An 8,152-nucleotide genomic window follows, 5' to 3' on the forward strand; every position below is an offset into this window, starting at 1 on the left:
TTCTCTCTGCTGAAATGACTTACATGGCTGCCCTTCTACAAAGGAGTAGAACTTTGAGTCTTATGGAAAATTTGTTAAAATATGCCCTAAGTGGCTAGTATGTCAAACTCATGCTGAATATTTTTCACTACAAAAGACATCTTCTTGATTTGTAATATAATTCATTAAGGGATAAAACAAAACAAAATACATAGAATAATATTTTTAGTCCACTTTTAAGGAACTAATCTATTCCAGACATTAAAGAACTCTAAAAGTCACCTTTTACCTCTCATTTAAAAACATTTTTTTTAATTAGAAAGACATTATTTCTTCTATAAACACGTTCATTTCCAAACTGGTTATAAACTCTGTGTTCTTTTCTTACTATAAGGTAAGAGGAATTGGGTTGTGGTTTTTTGCGTGGTGGGTTAGTTCAGTGATGTTCAAGTTGCAAATCATGACCAATTACTAGGTCATGAAATTAGTGATAGCAGCACTTAAAAAAAAAAGTAATAGAAAACATTGGAATGTAATTCTCATAGGAAGAGTAAGTACTGTTTGTGAAATTTTTGCTTCAGTTTTTAAAAAATCACACACACACTCAGTCACAATGTAAAATATATTTCTTACTATGGGTTGCAGGTAAAAAAAAACATTGAAAACATTTGGATTAGATGATAGCAAATGCTTACAAAAGGTGCTATGAGCCAGATTTCTTTAGTTTAGTGTGAAACACAAGTGTTCTTCAAATTTGATGGATGTGAAACGTGTGATATGAAGGCAGGAACCTGCCAACTGAGATTAGGCCAGGGCTCAGAACTATATCTTTACTGGGTACCAGTGACACAAGTAAGGAATATTCTGCTTCCTGCTTGGTCTAAATTTAAAACTTCACAGAATTGCTTCTGGAAGCTTTATTATTTCATCTATTTATGTCATAAATAAAGACTACACTATGCTCATGTGCACAAGGAAAAACTAGCAAATTAACCTGCTGTGCTATTATTGACACTTCTGCAAATTGACAAAGCCCAGCAGCTTCGACCTTGAAATGAAGGTGTTTGAGTTTCCATACATCTGGCAGTTCATACCAGGAGCCACAGTCAATAATGCCTTTCCTGTTCTAATAAAGCTGCTCAAGACAGAGCAATTAGCTCTGAAAACCCAAATGCAAAAAGAAACATATTCATGAACCTGCTGCTGTTATACCCAAATGAGGGAATTAGTAAAAGAGCTCCCTCTCTTCAAAATACACATAAACTGAATGAATTTTTCTTTCTGTCCTTCTCTAACACACTTTGCTTCTGTTTATTCTCACATACTCGACATGTAACACACCTCGGAGAGCGTTAATCTTATTGGCATTAAGGGCGCACGTGCCACACTGCAGACTGCCATAGACATTACTTTTTATCAGGACTTCCTCTGTGAACAGGTTGCAAATAAGGTATCTGGTTGACAGCTCTGGGAGAGACTTCCCTTTTGCTATATTCAGAACTGATTTTGGCATCTGTATATTTCTACATGGATTTCCAAGATATTCTAGAAGCAAAAGAGAAAGAAGATGTCAATTTTCATGGCAAATGTTAGGTTCAAGTTTTTAAAAGGCTGTAACAGAAAAGTTGACTTTTCTGAATTTTTAGGCTCAAGAATTTGAGAGGTTAAAAAAATTAAAGCTTTAAGTTTTTAGTGTGTCACGAGACAGCATGAGAAATGAGACAGGAATCACTTCTGATGTAATTACATGTGCTCTGATTGTTCAAGAGGACAATTCAGTATTCTGCTACCTTTTAGGATACAATCAGTTTTAACATTACATTTGGTAACAAATTCTATGTAGCTTTCTTAAAATTAATTTTTATTGTATCAAAAACTCTAAGTAGTTTTAATGAATTGTTTTCCTACTTAGAGAAAAGGCTTTTTCAAAATTAAGAACCATGATTCTTACTAAAATATTTATAATTTTTAAAATGTAGGTTTTTTATTTGGTATTAAACTCATCATTTAAAAATCAACAAACTCATCTTTAAATATCATATTTTAGATAACTTACTTGAACTGAAAAATAAATTTTAAGCCTGTTTTAATTTCTCAACTCTACAGCCTAATCATCACCATCTCTCTTCAGTCCATAGTGATTCAAATTAACCATACTTTAAAAATATTATATTGTACATATAACAAAGACTTATGTAAGAAAATATATTAGACAAATATAACCTCACAAAAATTAAAAACTTTCTCTCTGCAAAACAAAACAAAACAACACAAAAAATACCTGTAGACAGGATGAAAAGGAAACCTGCAGAAAGGAAGAAGATATTTGCAAACCACATATCCAACAAAAGACCAGTATCCACAAACATCTAAACAACTCCCAAAACTCAGCAGTAAAAAAAAGAAAACAAATTATAAGACAGAACAGATATTTCAGAGAAAGAACATACAGATGGAAAATTAGCACATGTAAAGATGTTGTATATCACTATCCAAAGGCAAATGCATATTAAACCCACAATGAAATATTATTACACTATACACCTACCAGAATGGATAAAATTTTTAAAATAGTGAAAACACCAAATGCTGGTGAGGATGCAGAGAAAATGAATCACTTATACATTGCTGGTGGGAATCTAAAATCACTCATTCTGAAAATAGCTTGCCTGTTTCTTATAAAACTAAACAGGCAATCATCATACTACCCAGCAACTGTGCTCTTGGGCCTTTATCACAGGGAAATGAAAACTGCGTTCAGACAAAAACCTGCACATGAATGTTCACAGCAACTTTACTCCTAAGAGCTAAAGACTGGAAACAACCCAGATGTCCTTCACGAGGTAAACAGATAAACAAATCATGGTTGTGCTCAGCAATTAAAAGGAAGGAACTACTGATACATGCAGCAACTTGGATGAATCTCCAGGGAATTACGCTGAGTGAGAAAAAGGCAATCCTTAAATATTAACTACTATATGAGTCCATTAATAGAACATTGTCCTGCAATGACAAAATTATAAAGAGGGAGAACACATTCGTATTTGGATGGCTTAAAGATGAAGGCAGGGAAGGAATGACAAGAAGGAGGTGGGTGTGGTTATAAAAAGCCAAAAGAGGGTTCCTGGAAGTGATAGAACAGTTCTGTATCATGACTGTAGTGGTGAATACCTGAACCTAAACACGTCATAAAAGTGCAGAGAACTACATACACACACACACAGACACACACACAAATGAATACAAGTAAAGCTGGGGATATCTGAATAGATCTGTGGATCATATCAATGTCAAAATCCTAGTTGTGATATTTTACTATATTTTTGCAGAATACTACTATTGGGAGGTATTGGGTAAAGGGTACACAGGATCTCTGTATTTTTTCTTGCAACTACATGTGATTCTGAAATATCTCAAAATGAAAAGTTTAATGTTGAAAAAGCAGTCACTAAGAATTAATATTAAGAATGCTGATGGATCTAGGTTAGAGTGTATCATAATAGGGATCATTTCAAACTCACCAAAACCAGGAGTGAGGAAGGAATTTTCTGAATCAGTATCTTCGTCCCTCTCATTTTTCTGTACCATTGGATAATTCATTGCCTCACAACCCATTTGTGTGCCGGATTCTGTTTGAACAACATTTTGATAAGTAAAACATTTTCAAGTGCTGAAAGACAAGAAATCTCAACAGTAATTTTTGTTTCAGGCAAAACTATCCTTATGAGACGGCAGGAGGGGTGCAATCAGAGTAAAATCAAATCCCATAACTGGTGGGTGGGTGACTCACAGACTGGCGAACATTTATACCACAGAAGTCCACCCACTGGAGTGAAGGTTCTGAACCCCACGTCAGGCTTCCCAACCTGGGGGTCCGGAAAAGGGAGGAGGAATTCATAGAGGATCAGACTTTGAAGCCTAGTGGGAATTGATTGCAGGACTTCGACAGGATTGGGGGAAACAGAGACCCCACTCGTGGAGGGTGCACACAAAACACTGTGCACATCAGGACCCAGGGGAAGGAGCACTGACCCCGGGGGAGACTGAACCAGACCTACCTGCTAGTGTTGGAAGGTCTCCTGCAGAGGAGGGGGGTTGCTCTGTTTCACCATGGGGACAAGGACACTGGCAGCAGAAGTTCTGGGAAGTACTCCTTGGCGTGAGCCCTCCCAGAGTCTGTCATTAGCCCCACCAAACAGCCCAGGTAGGCTCCAGTGTTGGATGTCCTCAGGCAAAACAACCAACAGGGAGGGAACCCAGCCCCACGCATCAACAGTCAAGTGGATTAAAGTTTTACTGAGCTCTGATCACCACAGCAACAGTCAGCTCTACCCACCACCAGAGCCTCCCATCAAGCCTCTTAGATAGCCTCAACCACCACAGGGCAGACAGCAGAAGCAAGAAAAACTATAATCCCGCAGCTTGTGGAACAAAAACCACATTCACAGAAAGATAGACAAGGTGAAAAGGCAGAGGGCTATATACCAGATGAAGGAACAAGATAAAACCCCAGAGAAACAACTAAATGAAGTGGAGATAGGCAACCTTCCAGAAAAAGAATTCAGAATAATGATAGTGAAGATGATCCAGGACCTTAGACAAAGGATGGAGGCAAAGATCGAGAAGATGCAAGAAATGTTTAACAAAGACCTAGAAGAATTAAAGAACGAACAAACAGAGATGAACAATACAATAACTGAAATGAAAACTACACTACAAGGAATCAATAGCAGAATAACTGAGGCATAAGAACGGATAAGTGACCTGGAAGACAGAATGGTGGAATTCACTGCTGCGGAACAGACTAAAGAAAAAAGAATGAAAAGAAATGAAGACAGCCTAAGAGACCTCTGGGACAACATTAAACGCAACAACATTCGCATTTTAGGGGTCCCAGGAGGACAAGAGAGAGAGAGAAAGGACAAGAGAAAATATTTGAAGAGATTATAGTCGAAAACTTCCCTAACATGGGAAAGGAAATAGCCACCCAAGTACAGGAAGTGCAGAGAGTCCCATACAGGATAAACCCAAGGAGAAACACGCCGAGACACATAGTAATCAAATTGGCAAAAATTAAGAATAAAGAAAAATTATTGAAAGCAGCAAGGGAAAAATAACAAATAACATACAAGGGAACTCCCATAAGGTTAACAGCTGATTTCTCAGCAGAAACTCTACAAGCCAGAAGGGAGTGGCATGATATACTTAAAGTGATGAAAGGGAAGAACCTACAACCAAGATTACTCTACCTGGCAAGGATCTCATTTAGATTTGATGGAGAAATCAAAAGCTTTACAGACAAGCAAAAGCTAAGAGAGTTCAGCGCCACCAAACCAGCTCTACAACAAATGCTAAAGGAACTTCTCTAAGTGGGAAACACAAGAGAAGAAAAGGACCTACAAAAACAAACCCAAAACAATTAAGAAAATGGTCATAGGAACATACATATCGATAATTACCTTAAACGTGAATGGATTAACTGCTCCAAACAAAAGACACAGGCTTGCTGAATGGATACAAAAACAAGACCCATATATATGCTGTCTACAAGAGACGCACTTCAGACCTAGGGACACATACAAACTGAAAGTGAGGGGATGGAAAAAGATATTCCATGCAAATGGAAATCAAAAGAAAGCTGGAGTAGCTATACTCATATCAGATAAAATAGACTTTAAAACAAAGAATGTTACAAGACAAAAGGAAGGACACTACATAATGATCAAGGGATCAATCCAAGAAGAAGATATAACAATTATAAATATATATGCACCCAACATAAGAGCACCTCAATACATAAGGCAACTGCTAACAGCTATAAAAGAGGAAATCGACAGTAACACAATAATACTGGGGGACTTTAACACCTCACTTACACCAATGGACAGATCATCCAAAATGAAAATAAATACGGAAACAGAAGCTTTAAATGACACAAGAGACCAGCTAGATTTAATTGATATTTATAGGACATTCCATCCAAAAACAGCAGATTACACTTTCTTCTCAAGTGCGCATGGAACATTCTCCATGATACATCACACCTTGGGTCACAAATCAAGCCTCAGTAAATTTAAGAAAACTGAAATCATATCAAACATCTTTTCTGACCACAACGCTATGAGATTAGAAATGAATTACAGTGAAAAAAACGTAAAATACACAAACACATGGAGGCTAAACAATACGTTACTAAATAAGCAAGAGATCACTGAAGAAATCAAAGAGGAAATCAAAAAATACCTAGAGACAAATGACAATGAAAACACAATGATCCAAAACCTGTGGGATGGAGAAAAAGCAGTTCTGAGGGAAGTTTATAGCTATACAAGCCTACCTCAAGAAACAAGAAACATCTCAAGTAAACAATCTAACCTTACACCTAAAGGAACTAGAGAAAGATGAACAAACAAAACCCAAAGTTAGCAGAAGGAAAGAAATCATAAAGATCAGAGTGGAAATAAATGAAATAGAAACAAAGAAAACAATAGCAAAGATCAATAAAACTAAAAGCTGGTTCTTTGAGAAGATAAAGAAAATTGATAAGCCATTACCCATACTCATCAAGAAAAAGAGGGAGAGGACTCAAATCAATAAAATTAGAAATGACGGGCTTCCCTGGTGGCGCAGTGGTTGAGAATCTGCCTGCCAATGCAGAGGACACGGGTTCAAGCCCTGGTCTGGGAAGATCCCACATGCCGCGGAGCAACTAGGCCCGTGAGCCACAAATACTGAGCCTGCGCGTCTGGAGCCTGTGTGCCGCAACAAGAGAGGCCGCGATAGTGAGAGGCCCGCGCACCGCAATGAAGAGTGGCCCCCACTCGCCGCAACTAGATAAAGGCCTCGCACAGAAACGAAGACCCAGCACAGCCATAAATAAGTAAATAAATAAATAGTTTTTTAAAAAAACAACAGCTACAGGGCTTCCCTGGTGGCGCAGTGGTTGAGAATCTGCCTGCTAATGCAGGGGACACGGGTTCGAGCCCTGGCCTGGGAAGATCCCACGTGCCGCAGAGCGGCTGGGCCCGTGAGCCACAACTGCTCAGCCTGCGCGTCTGGAGCCTGTGCTCTGCAACGAGAGAGGCCGCGACGGTGAGAGGCCCGCGCATCGCGATGAAGAGTGGCCCCCGCTTGCCACAACTGGAGAAAGCCCTCGCACAGAAACGAAGACCCAACACAGCCAAAATCAATCAATCAATCAATCAATCAATCAAAACATACGCATCTGATTCAAGATCCTCATTAAAAAAAACAACAACAACAACAGCTACAATTTAAAAAAAAATTAGAAATGAAAAAGTAGAAGTTACAACAGACACCTCAGACATACAAAGGATCCTAAGAGACTACTACAAGCAACTCTATGCCAATAAAATGGACAACCTGGAAGAAATGGACAAATTCTTAGAAAGGTATAACCTTCCAAGACTGAACCAGGAAGAAATAGAAAATATGAACAGACCAATCACAAGTAATGAAATTGAAACTGTGATTAAAAATCTTCCAACAAACAAAAGTCCAGGACCAGATGGCTTCACAGGTGAATTCTATCAAACATTTAGAGAAGAGCTGACACCCATCATTCTCAAACTCTTCCAAAAAATTGCAGAGGAAGGAACACTCTCAAACTCATTCTATGAGGCCACCATCACCCTGATACCACAACCAGACAAAGATACTACAAAAAAAGAAAATTACAGACCAATATCACTGATGAATATACATGCAAAAATCCTCAACAAAATACTAGCAAACAGAATCCAACAACACATTAAAAGGATCATACACCATGATCAAGTGGGATTTATCCTATGGATGCAAGGATTCTTCAATATACGCAAATCAGTCAATGTGACACACCATTTTAACAAATTGAAAGAGTAAAACCATATGATCATCTCAATAGATGCAGAAAAAGCTTTTGACAAAATTCAACACCCATTTATGATAAAAGCTCTCCAGAAAGTGGGCACAGAGGGAACCTAGCTCAACATAATAAAGGCCATATGTGACAAACCCACAGCAAACATCATTCTCAATGGTGAAAAACTGAAAGCATTTCCTCCAAGACCAGGAACAAAACAAGGATGTCCACTCACACCACTATTATTCAACATAGTTTTGGAAGTCCTAGCCACGGCAATCAGAGAAGAAAAACAAATAAAAGGGATAC

The sequence above is a fragment of the Balaenoptera acutorostrata genome, chromosome X, assembly GCF_949987535.1.
Source record: "Balaenoptera acutorostrata chromosome X, mBalAcu1.1, whole genome shotgun sequence".
NCBI lineage: Eukaryota > Metazoa > Chordata > Mammalia > Artiodactyla > Balaenopteridae > Balaenoptera > Balaenoptera acutorostrata.